General features: G+C 48.5%; 1 protein-coding gene across 1 annotated transcript in view; it reads left to right on the plus strand.

The window, feature by feature from the left end:
- Bcar3 (BCAR3 adaptor protein, NSP family member) overlaps positions 1-23,682 on the plus strand; it is a 115,781-nt gene that overhangs the window by 43,243 nt on the left and 48,856 nt on the right. The gene's annotated exons all lie outside the window — the stretch shown is intronic.

The raw sequence follows: 23,682 nt of genomic DNA on the forward strand, positions 1-23,682 counted from the left end.
ATGCATGCCTGTAATACGCCTGAAAGGAAGGGTTTTTTGCTTGTTTTAGCACGTGTTGAGTTCTTAATTATTCTGGATTTGTGTGTGTGTGTGTGAGAGAGAGAGAGAGAGAGAGAGAGAGAAAGAGAGAGTTTTGCTTTGCTTTTTTTTTTTTCAGTCTTGGGGCTTGAACTCAGCGTCTGGGCCCTGTCCCTGAGCTCTTTCGCTCAAGGATTATACTTTACCACTTTGAGCCACCGCCCCACTTCTGGTTTTCTGGTAGTTACTTGGAGATTAGAGTCTCACATACTTTCCTGGCCAGCGTGCCTTTGAAGAGCCATCCTCAGATCTCAGCCTCCTGCATAGGTAGGATTACAGCCTTGAACCACCAATGTTCATCTTGGGATTGTTTTTTTGATCTTGTTTTGGTTTTTTTTTGGGTCTGGTCGTAGGGCCTGAACTCTGGGCCTGAGCGCTGTCCCTCAGCTCTTCAGCTCAAGGCTAGCGCTCTACCACTTGACCCACAGAGCCACTTCTGGCTTTTTTCTTTTTGCTTATGTGGTGCTGAGGAATCAAACCCAGGGCTTCATGCATGCAAGGCAAGTGCTCTACCACTGAGCCACCTTCCCAGCCCTGATCTTGTTTTGTTTTTGAAACAGGTTTTTACTATGTAATGCAGGCTGGCCTTGAGCTCTTAACCCTTCTGCTTTAGTCTTTTGAGTGCTGGTTTTACAGGAGTGTAGCACCACATCTAGCTGTGCTGTTAAACTCTTGACCACGCCATTGTCCTATTGACTGGACCAAAGGTGGCATTGCATGTTGTATTTCAGACACTGGGAGCAAGGGCCTGATAGATGATAAGAACCTACCTATTGTGTTTCTTCCAAAGACTGGAGTCTTACCGGGAAACTTGGATTTTGTGGCCTGTTTCCCTTTTGTCACTTTCTTTTTTCTGGGGGGACCTAAACTGGGGCTGAACTCAGAGCCTGGACATGGTCCTTGAGCTTTTTCCAATCCAGGCTGACATTCTACCACTTGAGCCACACATCTAGTTCCAGCTTTTTGCTGGTTAATTGGAGATAAAAGTCTTATGCAGGCTGATTTCAAAGCACCATTTTACAAACTTTTCTTCACAGGCTGGCTTTGAACCCCGGTCCTCTGATCTCGGCCTCTTAAGTACCTAGAATTACTGATGTGAGCAACTGGGTTCTCTGTCACCTCCTTTTTTTTTTGGTCGGTCGTGGGGCTTGAACTCTGGGCCTGGGCGCTGTCCCTCAGCTCTTCAGCTCAAGGTGAGCGCTCTACCACTTGAGCTACAGCGCCACTTCCGGTTTTCTGGTGGTTTGTTGGAGATAGGAGTCTCACGGTCTCTCCTGCCTGGGCTGGCTTTGAACCGCGATCCTCAGATCTCAGCCTCCTGAGTAGCTAGGATGACAGGCGTGAGCCACCAGCGCCCGGCTCTCTGTCACCTCCTTTAAGTCTAGGTAACTTACTTATACTTTCCCTCGTTGTTCATTCACTTCCACATTTTTTTTCTTGGAGCTATTCTCATTTCAAGAGTTGCTCCTTATACTACATTTTATAAACCTGTTATTTCAGGCTGGGAAGGTGGCTCAGTGGTAGAGCGCTTGCCTTGCATGCCTGAGGCCCTGGGTTCGATTCCTCAGCACCACATAAGCAAAAAGAAAAAAGCCGGAAGTGGCGCTGTGGCTCAAGTGGTAGAGCGCTAGCCTTGAGCTGAAGAGCTGAGGGACAGCGCCCAGGCCCAGAGTTCAGGCCCCACGACTGGACCCCCCCCCCCAAAAAAAAAATTGTGGATATAAATCTGTTATCTCTCTTCTCCCTCTCTCCTTCACTCCCTCTCTCCTTCACTCCCTCTCTCCTTCTCTCTTCTCCCTCCCTCCCACCCTCCCCCCTCCCCCCTCTCCTTCTCCCCCTCCCCCCTCCCCCTATCTCTCCTCTTCATACACAGGCTGGTGTTACTTTAGTAAAGAGTCTTTTATCTGGGTATGTCTTAAAGGCTTACTGTTTTTAGAGGAAGGAATAGCTGAGTCCCCCCCCCCCTTCTAGGAAAAGAAAGTATTTGTTATAGATTTTCCATTAAGAAAGAAATTGTCTTTAAGAAAGCTAAGTTGGAAAACCTAGGGAAGTAGAAAAGAAAATTTGAGATGCTGGTGTTTTCAAATTAGTGCTTTGTGGTGGGCCGGTGCTGATCAGCACAATGGCTGAGGACAAAAGCCAGGCTCTCCAGGGACGGAGGATCGTCCCTCCCTCCTGTCCCTCCGGTCCTTCTGGCGGAATGCTGTCTTTGTCCCTGGCTAGGCTGCTGGTGAAGGAATGTCCCCTTCTGTAGCCAGCTTGCTGGATTCTGGTTAGTCCCATTGTGAACCCTCCGAAAATGGCTGCAGCCTCTGAGCCCACTTGGAAGTTTAGGAGGGAAAAAGGAAGCACTGGAGCTGTAGCACTGAATGAAGACTGAGCCTTGACTTCTTTTTTCCAGAACTATCTAGAAAGTTCTGTGGGGTTACTGTGTCTTCCCCAAGGGTCTTCCCCATCTGCAGGCTCAGATCTCAGCAGGGCTGGTTCCTGCAGTCGGCTGGGGTCACATTAGATCACCCAGTGGATGAACCGAGAAGGAAGTATGCAAATTCCAGCACCAAAATTAAGTGTGTGTGGGGGGGGGGGGGGGGGGGAGGAGACACAGTGGGACCCGGGGCCGTGGGGCCGCTCACTGTGGCAGCAGCCACCGTCACAGTTAAATAGCTGTCTTTGAAGGAAGCCTTTTCTTCCAACAGGCAAAACAGACCAGCCTGCCCGGAATTAGCCAGCTCGCAAAGTCATGAAAGGGACTTAGGCAAACAATGGCACGCTGTACATTCCGTGAGATTTTTAGCAAGTTCCATGAGCCAGATAATAGCCTGATTGGCTGGCTGTGCAGGTTTTTGCCTGAGTGTGCAAATACCCCACGGCCCTGTTGCTCTCTGGCAGGAAATGTTCCAGCCCACAGTCAGCTTTGCCCACGCTGCCCTCTTCCCCCAAGAGCGTGCTCTGCAGATATTGTTGGGAGATTCAGGGTGACCACAGTGTTTAGAAAATTGCTGAGGCCACACTGGATGACAGATGACTCAGGGTGAGCTGGGCGCCCGTGGCTCACGCCTGTAATCCCAGCTAGTCTGGAGGCTGAGATCTGAGGATCATGGTTCAAAGCCAGCCGGGGCAGGAAAGGCTCTGAGACTCTTATCTCTAATGACCACCAGAAAACAGGAAGTGGTGCCGTGGCTCAAGTGGTAGAGCGCTTGCCTTGAGCTCAAGAGCTGAGGCTCCATGACCGACCAAAAAACAAAACAAAGAACAAAAAGAATCAGGGTGAAGGGTGGCTTCTCATTCAGTGGAATCTCACCCTCTGCTTTTTGAAAATGTGGCCACTTAAGAAAAGCTTCTGTTGCCAGGCACTGATGGCTCATACTTGTCATCCTAACTACTCAGGAGGCTGAAATCTGAGGATCATGGTTTGAAGCCAGGCCTAGCAGGAAAGTCTGTGAGTCTCTGATCTCCAGTTAAACTGCCAGAAAACCAGAAGTGGAGCTGTGGCTCCAAGTGGTAGATTGCTAACCTTGAACACGAGCTCAAAGACAGCACCCAGGCCCAGAGTTCAAACCCCATGACCAACCAACCAAAAACAAACAACAAACGTTGTGAAAACACATGCCCTCGGAAGGTCTGTCTGAATTGTTTATCATGAAGTCATTCACTGTGACAAAAATAGCAGTAACCTGAACGTCTGGGAACAAGTATAGCACACTCCCTAGATGCTGTAAGGGACAGGCTGTAGCTACCCACAGAAGAATGGAGGATTCTCAAATGAACTCAGCCTTCAGCAAACACTACTGCCCATGCTTACATTTGCATGATCCATCCATGATGGGCCAGGGAGTCATTGTGGGAAGGGGTGGGGGAGAGCTCTTCTGCTAAAGGGAACTTCCTGGGGAGATCGAAATAGAAACACCTTGATTGTGGTGGTAGTTATACAACCAAGCATTTGTAGGAGCCAGTAGCTCTGTGCTAAAAAGGGAGCCCGGCTTGCTGAATGCAAATTAGACTCAAGTAGCTTCACTTGGAAAAGCAAGTGAAAAACCTCCTATTTTAAGCCCTTAAATGCTGCATCTAAGGTGAGCTACATCAGTAATACTAGACCTGATTAGAGAGAGAATGCTGTGCTTAGGGAAGGGTGTGTGTGTGTGTGTGTTGGTCGGAGCTGGGGCTTGAACTCAGGGCCTGGGCGCTGTTAGCTTTTTTCCTCATTGCTAGAACTCTACTAGTTGAACTGCCCATCTACTTCTGGCTTTTTGCTGGTTAACTAGAGATAGTCTTTGGACTTTTCTTGCCTCAGCAGGCTTTTAACTGTCACCCTCAGATCTTAGCTTTCTGAGCAGCTAGAATGGTTATAGGCATGAGCCATTGGTACCTGGATAAACATGGATTTTAATGTGAAAAAAAAATTATTTCAGGCTGGGCACTGGTGGCTCACACCTGTAATCCTGGCTACTCAGGAGGCTGAAATCTGAGGATCGTAAGTCAAAGCCAGCCCAGGCAGAAAAAGCCTGTGAGATTCTTATTTCCAATTATCCACCAGAAAACCAGAAGCGGCACTGAGCAAAAGAGCTTAGGGACAGGGCTCAGGCCCCCAGTTCAAGCCCCACGACTGACCAAAAAACAAAAAGAGCGGCAAAATTATACAAAATTAAATTCACATTATGATGTGTACACCTAAAATATTATTGGCACACAGGCCACCATTAGATATCAGTTGCCTGTGGCGGCTTCCAGAATTCAGGAGACATTGTGATGGTTTGGACCCCAGAGCTAGCAGAACCCTCCCCCCCCAGAAAGAGTTCACTGCTATAGATGGTCCTCCTTCCACATTCCTGCTCTGTCTCCCCAAGGATGAGTAGCCAGACTCCCTCAGAAAAGTCTAGCTCCTCATGACTGGGCCACTGACATTATGCAAACTTGCATTTTTGGCATTGACTTATCTTCCCTAGGGACCCAGCGGAGACTCTTGGGCCAGCCTGCGATCCTCCCAATCACAGACGTAGTGCTGTCCCAACAGTGCAGGATTTGAACTCCTCTCAGTGTCTTGTAGGGCAGATCTCTCAGCTCCAAGCTGCATGGCTATGCTGATCCCTCAGGTCTGGGGGGATGAAGAGGAGGGTTGGGGGCAACCTGGGACTTGAACCCTCTTCCTGTTGGGGCTGGCCAGCCTGCCTAGCTGACTCTGCAAACCAGGGCAGCCTGAGATGAATTTTCTTGTGTCCTGGGCGAGAAATAAATTCTCTTTGGCTTTCTCTGAGCCACAGCTCCACTTCTGGTTTTTTGGTGGTTGATTGGAGATAAGAGTCTCATGGACTTTGCTATCTAGTATGGCTTTGACCGAAGTCCTCAGATCTCAACTTCCTGAGGAGCTAGGATTACAGGCACCTGGCTCTCCTTGAGACCAGGCTGAAGCTCAGAGCTGTCCTCTGGATGCTCACTCAGTAGTCCTGGAGCCTGGTGCCTGATCTGGCACAAGCTCACCTTGACTTGAAACAACATTCTAGCCAGGAGCCAGTGGCTCGTACCTATAATCCTAGCTACTCAGGAGGCTGAGATCTGAGGATCAAGGTTCAAAGCCAGCCCAGGCAAGAAAGTCCAGGAGACTCTTATCTCCAGTTAACCATCAGAAAACTGGAAGTGGCACTGTGGCTTAAGTGGTAGAGCAGTCACCTTGAGCTGAAGAGCTGAGGGACAGTGGCCAGGCTCAGAGTTCAAGCCCCACAACCAACCAACGAAAACCATTCTTCTGGGGCTGGGAAGGTGGCTCAGTGGTAGAGCGCTTGCCTTGCATGTATGAGGCCCTGGGTTCGATTCCTCAGCACCGCATAAGCAAAAAGAAAAAAGCTGGAAATGGTGCTGTGGCTCAAGTGGTAGAGCGCTAGCCTTGAGCTGAAGAGCTGAGAGACAGCGCCCAGACCCAGAGTTCAGGCCCCACAACCGGACCCCCCCCCCAAAAAAAAAAAACAAAACAAAACACCATTCTTCTGAAGCCCCAGACCCTGGCCTTCTACACGGCTCTAGGTCTTCCTTCTCCTGTCCTTTGGCCTGGAAGGGTCTAAGGCAGAAAAGCTGAATGGTTTGGAGTAGTACCAGAATGGGTGAGCTGAACTGTGTCCCCCAAAATGATATGTTGAAATCCTAACCCGTAGGACCTGTGGGTGTGGCCTTCTTTAGAAATAGTATTTTCTCAGTTATAATCAAGTCCAGCTCTTTCTAAAAGAGCTATTGAAACCAGGCACCAGTGGCTCACATCTGTATATTCTAGCTAGTTAGGAGGCTAAGATCTTCTTTTTTTTTTTTTTTTTTTTTGGTCGGCCGTGGGGCTTGAACTCTGGGCCTGGGCGCTGTCCTTCAGCTCTTGAGCTCAAGGCGAGCGCTCTACCACTTGAGCCACAGCACCACTTCCGGTTTCCTGGTGGTGGTTTTTATTGGAGATAGGAGTCTCACGGTCTCTCCTGCCCGGGCTGGCTTTGAACCGCGATCCTCAGATCTCAGCCTCCTGAGTAGCTAGGATTACAGGGGTGAGCCACCAGCGCCCGGCGAGGCTAAGATCTTCTAAGGATTGTAGTTCAAAGCCAGCCTGGAAAGGAGAGTCTCTGGAGACTCTTATCTCCAATTAGCCACCAAAATAAAAGCCAGAAGTAGAACTGTGGCTCAAGTAGAAGAGTGAGTAATGGCTTTGAGTGAAAAATCTTAAGTGACAGTGCCTAGGCTCTGAGATCAAGCCCCAGTAACACACACACACACACACACACACACACACACACACACACACACACAGGTTGAAATTCTCACCCAGGATTTGTGAACACACACACACACACACCCCTGTTGAAATTCTCACCCAGGATTTGTGAACAAGAGCTTTGCAGATCTACAAATGGAACATCAGATGAAGCTCTACTTCATACAATGAGCCCTAATGCCTTGGCTGGAGCCCTAGGGAAGGGATTTAGACTAGTAGAGGCTGACAGAGGAGACTGCTGGTACAACAAAGGCAACCCGGAGGGAGGGAGGCAGCCCCGGGCTTCTAGCTGACACTAGAAAGAGGCAAAGAAGACCCCTCTTCAGTGAGAGGGGCCTGCTGATTGATGTCTCATTTCCATCTTCTAGTCTCCACTTTGTGAAAGAATATATTTTTTTATCTTCAAGTCCCAGGGGTGTGATCATTGGTCACAGCAGTTCTGATAAGCTTGTGAATGCAAATCCCCATCTTAGCCATTTTATTTCTGTCCTTTTTGGTCAGCCATGGGGTTTGGACTCAGGGCCTGGGCACTGTCCCTAAGATCTTTTGCTGAAGACTAAGCACTCTACCAATTTGAGCCACTTGCAGTTTTTTGGTGGCTGATTGAAGATGAGAATTTCATGGACTTTCCTGCCTGGGCTGGCTTTGAAATGATCCTCAGATCTCAGCCTCCTGAGTAGCTAGGAATACAGGAGTGAGCTGCCGACTCTTAGCCATGTTTTGATGGTGGGAACTTTGACAAGTTATTGAAATTCTCTGAAATTCATTTTCCTTAACAGTCAACGGGAGACTGTGGAGTCAATGAGGAAATCTATGCAAAACCCTGAGCACTGAGCCTAGTGTGTAATTAGCACGAGGTAAATACTCATTACTATGGGCCACTCCAGTGCTCCATGGCTGTGTATCTTCCCCCAGCCCTGTTGCTACTTGTGTTTGCTTTTGTGAACTCTAGGGGACCTTGTTCTCTTAAATATTTGGTGACCCAATGACCATATGTAGCCAGAGCAAAGTACGCTGAAGTTGAGGAAACGACACTGACATCTTTAAGAATTTTCCAGCAAGTCTTGGGTGTTCTTATTTCAAAACAGGAGGTTCCCACACCGAATCTCCAGTTTACCTTCTGTTGCCAGCTTTATTCAAGATGAACACTGTGAGGTCGCTGATGTTGTCCTAAAGCTCACATATGCACAGTTTTTAGAAATATAATCTGGCATCTTGCCGGCCTAGGAAGACTAAGGGACCCAATAAATAAACTAGCACCAAATGCTAGGCCAGGGTTTTTAGTGGTATAATTGTTTGCTGTTAAACTCTGCCCTCTAGTGGTGATCAAGGGCCATAACAGTACAGACCTTTATTGCAATTCAATTTCTAAATACTTGAGTATGAAAGGTAATAGCATCATGTTTTGACTTCAGAAAAAAAAATCACATCATGTGTTTATAATATGTAAAAATGCAGGTAGCTCGTTGGCATTGTATCAGGTAGATTAAAATGGGGATGGTATGTTATTAGGACAAATAACCGTCTAGAAGGAAGACCTCAAATGCTGTGGTACGGTATGTGGATTTGGTTGGGAGGCCTTAGTGGTTCAGCTGAAGTTCCACCTGTGTTATAACTGAGACTTTTCCTTGGAAGAGCTTGCATTTGACTTGTGATAGCTGATAGTATGGGTGGCTGGTCAGGAAGGAGGCTGGGATTGTGTGAGACAGAACGTAGCCATTAACCATTGGAGTTGGATGAGGAAGATTTGAGCCTGTGAAACTGTGTGTGTCCCTGGCTGATTGGAGTGGAGAAACTGAGTTTTGTTGTTGTTGTTGTTGTTGTTTTTTTGGGGGGGGGCTTGAACTCAGGGCCTGAGTGCTGTCCCCTAGGTTTTTTGTTCAAGGATAGTGCTCTATCACTGTGACTCTATGGTAGTGAATTGCAGATACAAGTTTCAAGGACTTTCCTGCCCAGGCTGGCTTCAAACTGTGATCCTCCACTCGAAGCCTCCTGAGTAGCTAGGATTACAGCTATGAGCCACCCGTCTGTATCTGTTTACTCCATAAATTTAGTACTGTGAACTTATGTTCCTAATCAAAATTATCTACAACAAACAGCTTAAATATATTAGAGAAGAATTCCTAACTTGTTTGGTTTCTGCAGTCTTAAAACTTTGCTGAAAATCCTAAAAAATATTTTGCTATACTGGTTAGAGCTATTTATACTCAACCATGTTAGAAATTAAAATGGAAAAATATTTAAATGTGTATTGTATTCATTTTTACTTACTATTTCATGGTGAATGTATGTTATTTAAAACTAACAAACCCATTATGCTTAAGTAAGTATAAGTAGCATATTTTTTAATGGTTTTTCAAGACAAAGTTTGGTGGGAAGAAAGGCCTTGTATTTTTGCCAACCTCTGAAGAATCTGACCTAGTTTGTTTCTCCTACCTTTGTCTGTACATCCTGTCTGTCCAGTGATGCTGTTTTGGTTAGACTCAGGAGAAATTCTGACTTCACATAGATACATAGTTCAAATAGAGAGATGAGATATATTTTATAATCTTTTCAGAAGGTGTGGACATTCTTCTTTGATACTAGGCTAGAATTCAACATGTTACCCCTTCCATAAAGATGCAGTACAATGTGGACTTTCAAACCTCACTGGTGTACTTTGTAGCTCGAGTCTTTTAAAATCTATTGATCTCTCTTGCAATTTGAGTGGATCACTTCCCCAAGTGTTAAGTAGATTTCTTCTCTTTTATTCTTTCTTCTTCTGTTAGTGCTGGGGCTTTAACTCAGGGCCTTATCCTCTCATTTAGCTTTTTGCACACAAGGCTGGTATCCTACTACTTGAGCTACACTTCCATTTCCATCTTTTTGCTGGTTAATTAGAGATAAAAGTCTCATAGAGCCAGGTATTGGTGGCTTGTACTAATAATCCTAGCACTTAGGAGGCTAGGTCTGAGAATTGCAGTTTAGAGCCAGCCTGTGCAAGAAGTCTGTGAGACTCTTACCTCTAATTAACCACCAAAAAGCCAGAAACACTCTACCACTGAGCCACCTTCCCAGCCAACATAGTTCATTATGTAAGATCCACAAGTCACCTTCACTAATATCACCATTGATCTCATCAGCAAAATCATCAAGGTATAGGCAAACTGTCAGAGCATGGTGGTGTGAGTTTTCCAAAGCTCGGATCTCCACTTGGCAGCTTTTCCTCATTGGCAAGAAGCAGGGCCAGTTGTTTTCCCAGAAGTCCCAGGCCGGCTTTGTTCATTTTTACATGTCTGCCAAACAGATACCCAAGTGGGTATCTGTCAGCTCGTCTTTGAAGTGCAAATGATGCTCAGCTTCCCTGCGGCCCACAGTCCCTCTGCCTCCAGGCAGGCTGGGCCTTGGGTGCCTGGGGTGCAGCCTGAGCGCCCATAGCCTGTCCCTCACCCCACCCCACTACAGAGACTCCTAGAGGAGGAATCCTTGTGTGGCTGCTTTTTCTTCTGTGTGGGTCCCAGCAAGGGTGGGGGCAGTGGACCAGTTCTGCGTTGCTTCCGCTTGCTCCATCTGCCTAAGTGCCTAGAGCATGAACATCTCCATGTTACTGTCATATAAATAACTTTAGAACCCTGTGGACCCCTGGCTTGCCGGATACTCCCAGTCCCTAGCCCTGAAGGGAGGGGAGGGCACTTCTAAAGACCCTAGAAGCTGGGGGGCACTGGTGGCTCATGGCCTGTCATCCTAGCTACTTAGGAGCTGAGATCTGAAGATCATGGTTCAAAGTCAGCCCTAGCAGGAAAGTCTGTGAGACTCTTATCTCCAATAAACCACCAGCAAACCAGAACTGGTGCTGTGGCTCAGTGGTAGAGCACTCACTCTTGAGCTGAAGAGCTGAGGGACAGCGCCCAGGCCCAGAGTTCAAGCCCCATGACCGACCCAAACAAACAAAAAAAGCCTAGAAGATTTCACACTTATCTAAATCCATAGTTTTCCTACTAAAGGTGTTTTGTTTTTTTGTTTTTTTTTTTGTGAAAATACTATACAGAGGGGTTACAATTACATGAGCAAGATAATGAGTACATTTATTTATTTATTTATTTATTTTTGGGTCCGGTCGTGGGGCCTGAACTCTGGGCCTGGGCGCTGTCCCTCAGCTCTTCAGCTCAAGGTTAGCTCTCTACCACTTGAGCCACAGCGCCACTTCCGGCTTTTCTTTCTTTTTGCTTATGTGGTGCCGAGGAATTGAACCCAGGGCCTCATGCATACAAAGCAAGCACTCTACCACTGGGCCACCTTCCCAGCCCCAATGAGTACATTTCTTATCAAGCATTGTAGCCTCCTCCTTTGTTTCCCCTTCCCATCCCATCCTCCCCCCTCCCGCCCCTCCACCCAACCCCCTACTAAAGTTTTTCCTGACTCAACCTACCCAACCATTGAATTTTTATTTACATAAGACCCTGATGATTAATATAAAGAAATCATTAAATGCACTAAAAAATAAGAAACCAGGTGCTAGTGGCTTATACCTGTAAATTCCAGTTACTCAGGAGGCTGAGTAATCTGGAGGATCACAGTTTGAGGTCAGCCCGGGCAGAAAAGTTCACTAGACTTCAGCTTCAAAATAACCAGCCAAAACAGAAAAAGTAAGGCTGGAGGTATGGCTCAGGTGGTAGAATGCCAGCCGAGCAAGCAAGTATGAGGCCCTGAGTGTCAACCCTGGGGAAAGGGAGGGCGAAGGGAGAATGAGAATGTAGCCTACAAGTCTCTCAGCTGTGGGTCTGTTCCTTACAATGAAGTGAATTGTGAAACCGCCATAAATCTGAAGTCTCTGTAACATCACTGAGTCATTGCTCATTGTCTACTGCACAGAGCTGGACCAGCAGCCCTGGTGGTTCTGCTCTAATTGCTTCATATGAAGACTGAAAGCCCATAGCTTGGTTTATGGCAAAGGCACTCTGTTTGGATGTGAAAGTGCAGCTGAGGGATAAATTCCTTGAAGAGATGACTTCACTTGGGGCAGGCTGGAATGGAGCATTCTCGAGACCTTAAGCCTTTATTATTAACTGTTCGCTGCTTTTGCTCATTTGGAGGCCCGTGTGGGCTGGCTGGCGGGCTGCCATCCCGCCCTTTATGTGAATGAAGATAAGGATGTGTCAGACCCTGGGAATGAGAACATGCTGTTTGGCCCTTGGAGGCAATTTCCTTTCGAGTCCCGGTTCTGTCCAGATGGCATCTAATTGTGTCTTGAATGACCTTAGTGTCCAGACCGCAGGAACCTGGTCTGAGAGGCCATTTCACATATTTATTAGCCTGTGGACAAGAACATCGTCTATAAAGCCTCCATTCATAGACTCAAAAGAGCTTTCTGTGCAGTAGCAGTAATGAAGCCGATGGCTGCTTCCTGCGCCTGCCAATCTCCAGTTGCAGTGTGATTATTTCCCAGGCCCAGGTGGCTGTTTTGGGCGGAGGGGTCTGTGTGTTCCAGCCAGGTCCAGTCTGCCCAGTTCCTCCCTTCTGCTGCCTGCTAGTCTTCATGCTGGCAGGACAGAGTCAACATCTCCTGTCCGTTGGTCTCAAGATTTCTCCAACAGAGCCCCAGGTGATGAGCGTTAGGAGTTCCTGTGCTCTGATGGTTGATCCCAGGTTGGAGGAATGCAATGGCTGATAGGGGAACCAACTCGTGAGCTAGTTGGGGGACAGAAGGGCAGCTTCTGGGGGGTGGGGGGGAGTATAACCTCAGTGCAACAGGCCTGTGTAATTCTAAAGTCTTTGGGACTTAGCGTAGATAAGCAGAAAGGCATGTGTCTAGAATAGGCACACTTAGGATACATTTGGCTATGCACCACAGTTTAGGAATCCTCTGGGACAGTTCCCTTCATTTTTTCGTGGGAGGCCCCGCCTCATGGGGAAATATCACCCATTTCTACCTGTTGCTGACAGGTCAGCAGGCTGCCGTGATATAAACGGGCACACGAAGCACCATGTTTTTGTGCAACATAAGGTTATAGGGGCTTTTTTTTCCCCCATACACTTCTCAGATGTAGAAATCACATCCCCATAAACTCCAGCAGAGCCTAGTGCTGTGTTACATCTTGATCTCAAGGCTTTGTGGGGGTTTTGACATTTGAATAAAAGGAGATGTTGGTACAAACAAACTGAAGTGCACAAATGAGGGCTGTTCCATACTTTGACTCCCATTTCCGAGGACCACAACGAAGGATTTAGGATTTTAGGATTGATTGGCTAATAAACCAGTGAACTCACACTGATGAGTAAGGAACTTACAACTGGAGATGGCCCTGTGGGAAGGAGAATGTGGATAGCGACCCCAGTCTCTTGCATCTACTTCTCTGGGCACATCGGCTCCATTTTGTCAGACCAGCTTCTCCGTGCTTAGGGAACAGGGCTTTCCTCTTCTTAGCTTTATGGCCTTAAAACTTACTTATGGCCTTACGGCATGGGACCTTCTCCCTTTGTTCTAATTTGAAATATCGCAGAGAAACATTCTGATTGGTCTCCTAAAGGTCACGTGTCCACTCACGGGCCAGTCAGTGTTTAATGTTCTGATTTGTCAGATCCATGTCAAAGGTGAATGTGCATGCTATCCAGTACATATATCATGCAATAACCACCAACTATTTACATCAATTCTCCTGAATGTTCAGAAGCAGAAGTATATTATTTTCTCGGTATTTCTCTTTATTTGGGGTATGTATATACTACGTTGGCACATGGATGCTCAATTTTGCAGGAACATTTTCCTACTCCCTACACTATTTTTTTATTTTGATTATTAACATGGATGAAACATACAAAAGGGCTCCATTGTAATATTTTGTGTATATAGTGAACTTCGATTAAATTCATCTCTATTACTTTCTTAACCCCTTTTCCTCCTCTCTCTTATTAATTTTTATTTAGTGCTGATCCTGGGCTTGAACTCAGGACCTGGGCACTGTCCTTGAGCCCTTTTGCTCCCATTCTACCACTTGAACCACAGCTTCACTTCCAGCCTTTAGGGAAGTTAATTGAAGATAAGAGTCTCATGGATTTTACTGCTGGGGCTGACTTCAAACCACAATCCTCAGATCTCAGCTACCTGAGTAGCTACAATTTACAGGCAGGAGCCACCAACACCCGACCCTCTTCTTTTTAAAAAGTTTTTAGTGGGTTTCATTGTGCATTTTCCATGTGTGTATGTGTGTGTGTGTGTATGTGTGTGTGTGGTATGTGTGTGTGTGTGTGTCCTATGCCTATTGCTTTCTCTAATTTATCTCCCTTTGGATAATTTATGTGTCAGATCTGGCATGGTTATAAAGGAGTTACCTTAGGGCTGTGGATTCCCCCCCTACCTCCCCCCCCCCAACCTGTAGTTTGGCCTTGGAATACTCCCACATCTGTTACTTCATTTATCCCAGCTATGGAGTTGGGGTTCCTGAGAATCATCTAGTCAAGCACTACCTTAGTAGTTCTCCCTGCCCCCATCTTGACTGGGGATTGTATTGTCCTTGGAACCACTGGCAGAAGGAATCCATTGTATCCACCATGGACACCAGGAAAGGCAAATATTTTCCTCTGGGTACCACTCAAGGAAGTGAGGAGACTGGCTGGTGATCCATTCAGGCTTTTCTATGTAGAGAATGCCCTGCTTGGGAATCCCTTCCCCAAGAGAAAGGGGTGCAGGTCCGGTCTCCATGCTTGACAGGCGCTGTCTTCGCCTTCCCTCAACACCGGCGTGCTGAGGGTTTGCAGCCTCCTGGTTCCCCGTTGCGTGTCCACGCCCCGCCCCTCCCTGTCTGCCATTTCTGATGGGAATCCACTCCTGGCAACCAGGTTTGGGCCATCTGTCCATGATCACAGGGGATAGAGCCAGGTCCTGCCGCATTATCAACGCTAAGGACGATTTGATGGCACATGTGGACTGGAGATGCTGTCGTCCATCTCCTCGCATGAGCATCTCACGGGATGCCATGACACAGTGTTTTTGTAGAAATGCAGGTTCCCGGTAGGTGAAAGGAAAAGGTAGGAAAGATGAAGGACAGCCGCAGTCTTCCCAAATGGGTTCTCCCAGTATATGGTTGTGGGGGGCTTCACGGAAGGGCAAAGGCAGTTGCTCCCCACTGGCTCCCTTCCTCCCACAGGTCCACAGCCGGAAGGAGCCAGGAACCTGCTTGTGTCGAGGTTCACTGACTCCTCCTCCTGCCAGGCCCTGCCCTGCCCTGCCCTGCCCTGCCCTGCCCTGCACAGTTGTGTTCAAGGTAGTCAGCATCGCGCCTGACTGATCTCAGTCATGCTCACAGCCACAGGAGTTCTTTCTCCCCTCTCTTCCTTTCCCCTTCCCTCCCCTCCCCTTTCCTCCCTCACCACTAAGGCCTTCCTGAATCAGTGGAGATTTTCAGGTCACACAAGTCTTTGAGAACTGGAGGACTGACCCATCTCACTGCAGTCAGTCACAGATCAGTTTGTGCGCAATTCCTAGGAGCTGGTAGAAGCCCCACTACACCCCCCTCCCCACCCCCATTGGTAAGAACGTCTAATCTGGATGAATTCCCGTGGTTATCTGGGTGGAATACAGAATTACACAGTCTGTCACACAGGTGACAATGAACCTACTGACCATGAAAAAGAAAAGACTGCTGTCCCACCCAAGTGTCTCCTTTGGGTGGTTAACAATTGCTGACCACAGAGGAGGGATTCTTACTCCCGCAAGGCTGGAATGGTGGGGGGGGGGGGGGACACTGTTAGTCCTGATTCTTTTCTCTGCTGAGCCAGCCCTGCCCCCACTCCAGGGATCCTGCCTTCCTCACGTCTCTCCAGGGCTGGCCCATCCACTCAAGACATCTGGCAGCCTTTCTAGGTGGAAATGCAGTTGGGTGGGGTGGGAAGGATGCACTGTGACTCTAACAGATACCAGTCATCGGTCTCTGAGAGGCAGAGACGTAGGCAGAGAGGGCATAGGACTGGTGGGGGGGGGTACCTGGGCAGAGGGGACCCAGCCTCTGTGGGGCTGGATGAGGTGTGGTTCTAGGGTCAACCACCTGCCCTGGAGAGCTGGGTGAGGAGCCGGTGGAGTGAGCATCTGGCTAGACAGCCAAACTGGATGTCAGCTCTGTGGCCAGCTTAGTCCCAGGCAATAGGAAAGGCAGATGTCCCCCAGATCCCGCAGCAGGAACCCACAGATTTGTACAAGCGTGGTCGATTCTCTCTGGAGGACCCCATGAGCAGATACTGGATACACATGCTTCCTGTTATCATAAACTCAAATGACATCTGCACATGTGTGACTGAGACCATATGTGTAATTTCAATGTGCACCTTTTAAATGTAAGGGCTAATGTTTACGTAGAGCTAAAAGCTCTTAACCACCTTTCTTTTTTTTTTGGGGGGGGGATCCAGCCGTGGACCTGGGCGCTGTCCCTGAGCTCTTTTGTACTCAAGGCTAGTGCTCTACCACTTGAGCCACAGCACCACTTCTGGTTTTCTGATGGTTAATTGGAGATAGGAGTCTTACACTTTGCTGCCCAGGCTGGCTTTGAACTGTGATCCTCAGATCTCAGCCTCCCCAGTAGCTAGGATTACCGGTGTGAGCCCTAAAGTCATGGCAACCATCTCCTCCTTATTCTGTGGTTTTGAAGATTCAGGAGTCTCCGAAGTCCCTTCCTTCAAAGCCTACCATGAGGTGCTACGCTCTGTATGTTATCCCACCTGATGTCCACAAGAACCTGGTAAAGCCTAGCACTGGAAGCTCATGCCTGTAACCTAACTACTTAGGAAGCTGAGATCTGAGGATCATGGTTCAAAGCCAGCCTGGGCAGGAAAGTCAATGAGACTCTTATCTCCAGTTAACCACCAAAAAGCCAGAAGTGTAGCTGAAGTAGAAGAGTGTTAGCCTTGAGCAAAAAAGCCCACGGATAGCACCCAGGCTCTGAGTTCAAGCACACACGCACGCACGCACGCATATGCAGGTGAAAGAACTTGCTAAGTTTGGAAAGCATCCTGAGGCGTGAGTGATTCCCAGAGATCGCCCTGGCTAGGAATGCCTCGAAGAGCCCAGCCTGGGTCTCCTGTACCATCCTACCTCCAGAGCAGGGAGGGTGAACATCTGGCCGTTGTTTAGGGCCTGCCGAATCATTTGCCATCTGTGCGTGCTCTTTGTATACTTCTCATCACCTGTCCACAGGCCAGTGTTACATTGATCATTTTTCTATGGCTCACAAATGACGTTAGAAACATCCAGATGGTCCTGGGCAGTAGAAAGGTTTTCCATCCCTGCCAGTCTAGGGCGTGGCCTAGACTAGAGATAGGCAAGTGCTCAAGATGCCAGTTCATGGACATGCTCTGGAGAGGCAGAGCCAGTGGCCGCAGAGTGGGGCTGCTGGCTGCCGTGTCTTCCTGAGATGGTACCAGTGTCTGCAGCCCACCTCCGCAGCACAGTGTACCTCAGTGGCACTTTTGGGGTAATTGCCTATTGGCTGTGTATGTAGCTGACACCAACAGTGGGAGGAAAGAAAAAAAGAGAATGTCCGGAAGCTGGTGACTCATGCCTGTAATCCCAGCTACTCAGGAGGCTGAGATCCAAGGATCGCAGTTCAAACCAGCCCAGGCAGGAAAGTCCGGGAGACTCTTAGCTCCAATTAACCACCAGAAAACCGGAAGAGGTACTGTGGCTCAAGTGGTAGAGCGCTCGCCTTGAGCTGAAGAGCTGAGGGACAGCGCCCAGGCCTAGAGTTCAGGCCCCACGACCAAAAGAGAGAATGTACAAGCCAAGAAAACCTGGGAGCCAGGAGGAAGGAAATCAATGCTTGCTTTGGTGTGATATCTCCACATGCGTAGAATGGAAGGAAGTGACTCATAGGAGAGCGCCAATGCCTCAGGGATATAGGCGTCCCCTGGAAGGTTCTGTAAAACATTATGGTCTGTGCCCTTTGCCCTGGGAGATGGCACAAAGAAAGTCAAGGCTGAAGGGTAAATCTGAGCATGCCATTTAGAGAAGCTGGAATTCTGTCTTATATGTATATATACTTTTAATTTTACCTTACTGCCACAGCTCAGCAAATGAAGCTTGTAACTGGGCACTGGTGGCTCACGCCTGGAATTCTAGCTACTTAGGAGGCTAAGATCTAAGAGATTGCAGTTCAAAGCCAGCCTGAGCAGCAAAGTCTGTGGTACTCTTCAATGAATCACCAAAAAGCTGCAAGTGGTTCAGGTGGTAGAGTGCCAGCCTTGAGCAAAAGCAAGCTCAGAGACAGTGCCCAGCCCCTGAGTTCAAGCTCTAGTACTGGCACAAAAGGGAGGAAGGGAGGGGTAGAAAGAGAGAGATGAAGGAGGGAGGGAAAGAAAAGGAAAGGCAGGCAAGACTTGTGAAATAAGTGTAGAAGGAGGGGCAGGACCTGAGGGACGATCTGTTTTGTGAGAATGACACTTTATCTCTGTGTGTGCCATGCAGATCGATACCACTTCCGGAAAGAGACCATTTAACTGCCATCTCCTCTCACCTCCCCTGAGAAATCTGAGGAAGCTGTCAGACTGAGATATGTAGCAAATGCTCCTAAATGTTCTGTGTCTGCCAGGGCAGGCAAGCAGCATGTCCACAGCAGTACCCAAAGCAGCCCAGAGCTCAGCTGGCCCTGCCCGCCCTCTGCCCACCAAGTCCAGAGCATTGCGGTTTGGAGCAAGGAATCAATTGCCTTGCATTTAGGAAAGTGTCTTTGACCGTCCTCTGCAGCTTTCGTTGCTTTCTCTGGCCTCTTCCCCAGCCTTCTCCTTCCGTGGTTTCCCAGTTCTGTTCCCTCCAGCCTTGTGATGGGCAGGGAGACCCAGCAGCAGCTTCCCTGGCTTACAAATGGCCCTCCATTTACACCAAGGTGATGTATCATAAGCCTGTCCTAAATCGAAGATACCTTAAGTCAAAAATGCACATGAACCCAAGCGCCAGTGGCTCACACCTGCAATCCTAGCTACTCAGGAGGCTGAGATCTGAGGATCACAGTTCAAAGCCAGCCAGGGCAGGAAAGTCCATGAGACTCTTATCTCCAGTAAGCCACCAGAAAACTGGAAATGGGACTGTGGCTCAAGTGGTAGAGCATGAGCTTTGAGCTGAAGAGTGCAGGGACAGCGCCCAGGCCCAGAGTTCAAGTTCTACAACCAACAGAAAGAAAGAAAAAAAGAAAAGAACATGAGTCAAGTGCAGGTGGTTCACACCTATAATCCTAAGTGCTTTGGAGGTTGAGATCTGAGGATCAAGATTCAAAGCCAGCCTGGTCAGAGTCCATGAGTCTTTTTATCTCCAGTTAACCACACATACACATAAAAAAAATTACAAGTGGAGCTGTGTCTCAAGTGGTAGAATGTCAGCCTTGAGCAAAAATTCTAAGGGAGAACATCCAGGCCCTGAGTTCAACCCCCAGTTCTGACGCGTGCATGTGCATGCGTGCACACACACCCTTCCCCCCACATACACTTGATACCCCTAGCCTACCAAAGATCCCAGCTGAGCCTAGTGCTCAGAACACTAACGTTGGGCAAGGTCATCTCACAGAAAGCCTGTTCTAGAAGAAAATACTGAATGTCTCACATAATTTACTGACTGCCATGTTGAGAGTGAAATAAGAAATGTGTGGTTCCCTTCCAAGTTGTGAAGCCAGGGACCATTGGGTGTTTGCAGAGAATCGGACAACCCAGGACAGCTATCTACAGAAGCTGCAGGAGGCAGGGCTGTCCATAATTCTGCCTCTTCCTGCCGGCAACACCCTGGCCTTGCTACACCACTCCTCAGGGAGCTGTAATACCACGCTGATGCCTGAGCGTGAGCCCGCCTTACCTCTCCTGTCTCCCCGACAGCGGAGAATGGAGCTGGTTTCCTTGGCTTTAGGCCCTCACTTGTTAAAGATGTCTTTGTTCACAAAGAGCCAGATCACCCACTTAGTGGGAACAAAAAGAAAATATAGGTGTGTGAGAGAGAGACAGACAGATGGACAGACACAGACACCAGACAGATAGAAAACTGGTGGTTTGGTGTCTGTGGAAGTGCGTGCGAGTCTGTGTTGTCATTCGGTTGGGGTGACTGACGCTGGCAGTTCTGAGAGTTCACTGGAGCAAAGCTGAGCTAGGCCTTGCAGCCTTGGACCAGCATCCCTCAGGTCAACCCACCATGGGCAGTGACCCTATCCACAGACCTGCTTGACAGTGACCAAGAGTCCTCCCATTGAAGGCCCAGTACTTTGATTCTGGGGTGGCTCCGGAGAAGGGGTGAAGGGAACTCCAGACAGCATTGTTCTCCCCCAATGCTCTGTAGCAGTGGAAAGCCAGACATCTTGCTGGCATATCTTTTCCCTAGACCCCACCAGGGAGGTTCTACCACCCTGTTGCTAGCTGGGGCTGTGACACTTTGGGAAAGGGACTCTCTCGTCCCCGGGAGCCAAGGGCTGCTGCCAACAGGAAACATGCATCTGTTGAATGTGGCTGGCAGTCCGCTCCTGTTTCCATGGTTACCATGCTGGGCAAGTTAGCATTATAGTGGCCCAAGGGAGGCCTGTCATTGAGAGAAGTGCTTTTGTGGTGGGCAGAGGGGGCTTCCTTCCCCGTCTTGACTCTGCTGGGATTTTGAGGGGGCAAGACAACATTTGACTTGAGGACTGAGGATTTTCTTGGATCTACCTGGCTGCTCAGCCCTGCCTTCTCACTTGATACAGGGGAGCCGCCTCTCAGGTGGCCAGAGGGGGGCATTACACAGCACCCCAGCATCCTTCCTGAGCTCTGTGCCTCCTACTGGTCCCCTTCCTACCTTCATTAGTCCCCGAGATTCCTTTATAAGACACACCACCTCCCAGGGTCCCCCCCCTCGAAAACCCTGAGTCCCTTGTACTAAGTCACCAAGAGAATGTGCGGTTGAACACAATTATAAGACTATGAAGATCTCGTTATTCATTGCTCCTGGTGCTGACTAGACTCTGCAGTCAGAGGCTGGGGTCCTGACTTTGTTCTCTGCAGAGTGAACCCTCCATTCTGGTCCTCTGTTTCTGTGTGACTGGAATAGAATGATCATTGTGGAGATAATGTGGGGATTGATCAGTGAAGATAGGAGACATTTAAAAGCATAACAAGTCAGCGAAGGGCACTTTGGGAATTCAATTATCATCTTTCATTGCAATAACAACACGTTATTTTTGTCTCTCTTCCTTGGCCATTTCGGAAGAAAATTGATTAAGACCTTTTGAGTGCTGCTGCTCCAGAGAGAATTTTTGGTGTAGAACCAAAAAGGAAAAAAAAAAAAAAGCTTGCTTAGTAAACCAGTTACCTGATCAGATCCGGCAGTTCTTTAATCCTGGGCATTTTGGAGAAGTTTCTTAGAATGAGGCTTAGTGACAGAGGTATGATTTTTTTTTTTCCCCAGTGACCCAAGTGTCTTTTGTTTTGCTTTCACTCTGGCTCTGATGGCACTTGACGACATAATTCTGTGCAATTTACATGTCTAAAGTATTTGCATATCTATTTTCAGGAATGCATTTTCTTTGGCTTTGGGGGGAGTGATTACATTGAGGAGCTCTTGGTGAAGCAACTTCAAGCCGTTTCTATTTAGAGTTCAAGGACTGCTTCCTTCCCTTTTCCTGGGCCTGGAATGATGCTTTTCCAGCCCTCTTGGGAAAGTTTTTAGCCTGAAAGAGATTGTCATTTTCTGCTAAAAGGATGCCAAGGTAAAGGCTGGTCCCTTCCCCAGCCTTGTTAGTGAGTCAGCCTCAGCGATGGGCTCTCAGGAGCTTGCTTTGGCCCCATCAGTAAAAACAGAGCAAACAGAACATTGGGCACCAGTGGCTCATGCCTGTAATCCTAGCTACTCAGGAAGGTCAAGCCTCAGGTCTGGCAAAAAAGAAAAAGAGCAACCAGAAACTGCTCCTTCAGTACATGGACCTTGGAGGATGGTGTTAGACCCCGTTAACTGGACAAACATGGGCTCAGTCAGCTCAGCGATGCCTGCTTTCTCCTAGTTTTTTTTTTTTTTTTTCTTGGTGCCAGTCCTGGGGCAGCCAGCCAGGCTAGCTTCAAACTGTGATCCTCAGATTTCAGCTTCAACTCCACTTTCAGCTTTTTTAAAGTAGTTTATCGGAGATAAGAGTCTCACAGACTTTCCTGCCCAGGCTGGCTTCAAACCACCATCCTCAGATCTCAGCCTCCTGAGTAGCTAGGATTACAGGCGTGAGCCATAGGCATCTGGCTAGATTCTTACTTCTGGTCCTCAGGGTCAGAATTCCCAGGGCCCAGGAAGTTCCCAGGACAGCAAACTGAACCTGCAGAGGAGCGGGGTGAGGGAGGAAGTCAGCTGAAGGTGCAGGAGAGCTCTCTGCCCCTGCAGTTGCTGGGCCATAGGCCCTTTGGAGCTCTGGGACCACACTGGCCATGTTTAGAAAGCCGAGCCTCCTCCCCTTTCGGGCAGGTGTGAGGCCTGCAGCCCTCTATCTCCCTGTGCAAGCACAGGAGCCACTCGCTGCCGCTGAACAAACAGTTTCCTATTTTCACAGTCAGACCCAGTCCAAAGGCCATGGCCTCCTGAGGATCTGGCCCTAATCTCATCGGATGTTTCTCATTCTTCCCTCAGGCCTCCTCAGTGCTGCTCTTCCTGGCATGCATGGCCCGCTCTCTTTATTACAAGTTCCTGCCTGCGTGCAGTTGTAGAAATCTTCAGGACACATTCCATTTATGAGTGGCCAGAGCCACGAAGTTAATATTTGGAATGGTAGAGGAGAGGAAGAGCTACAGGCAAAAACCAAAAAAAAAAAGAAAAAAAACTGGCTTTGATTTTAAAACAAAACAAAAAGCCAACGTGCACAATAGTTGAGCGTGAGTAGAGAGTGGAAGGCAGGCCGTTCCTTCCCCTTGAAGGTGTTCTGGGCCCAGGGGAGGCCTCCTTTGCACAGGACCGGGACTGGGACCATAGAAAGGCCTCATTTGACGACGTTGGACACAAGGTTTGTGCCGGATGTAGGTTAGATGAAGCCTGTAATTCAAGTTAAGTTGGGTCATGAGGGCCAGGTGCCTGTGACTCACACCTGTAATCCTAGCTACTTAGGAGGCTGAGATCTCAGGATCGTGGTTCGAAGCCAGCACAGGCAGGAAAGTCTGGAAGACTCTTCTCTTAATTAGTCACCCAAACCAGCTAGAAGTGGTGTTGTGGCTCAAAATGGTGGAGCTCTAGCCTTGAGACAGTGCCCAGACCCTGAGTTCGACAACACACCAAAAAAAAAAACAAAAAAAAAAACATGGGTCATGAAAGTAAAGGACTTAGCTAAAGGGAGGAAGGGGTATAGCACAGGCAGCTGGGTTAAAGGCAGCGCAGTCCCCTCCCCTCAGCAGGCTGCCTGGCCAGGTGGGCAGGGTAGAGGCTGCTCAGGGTGTTTGCCCACAGACTTGCTAATTAAACACCACCAAAAGGCAATATTGATTTGCCAATAGTGATGGCGGTGCCAACGTTATCAGCTTGCAAGCTGACTATCAGGAACATCCTAATTAAAAATAAACAGCTCTGGGGGGTGTGCCTGGGGCCCGGCCTGCGCTCTGAGGACCTCTAGAGGGACAGCCACACCCTGGTCACTTTTCGGCCACCTCCATTGCTCAAGGGAGCCCTTGTGTCCTAACAACGCCGTGTGAAGTGTACAACTTGTCCCGCATCCTGTCCCCTAGGTGCTGGGGTAACGAGCAAACAGACAAAGCCAGCAGATTGTGCTGTTCAGCCCTGGGCAGGGAAGGCTGGAGGAGGGGACGCGCAGGGGGCTTTAATGATTTCTGCTGGGTCTCTAAATTAGAGGACAGCATAAAGCTAAAGGCCTCTTCTAAGAGGGGTTAGAATTTCATCAGCAAGCAAGTCTGGTCACATGAGAATTTCTGGCACC

Source organism: Dipodomys spectabilis, unplaced genomic scaffold (assembly GCF_019054845.1).
Source record: "Dipodomys spectabilis isolate Male_0828 unplaced genomic scaffold, ASM1905484v1 ptg000002l, whole genome shotgun sequence".
In the NCBI taxonomy this organism is placed as follows: Eukaryota; Metazoa; Chordata; class Mammalia; order Rodentia; family Heteromyidae; genus Dipodomys; species Dipodomys spectabilis.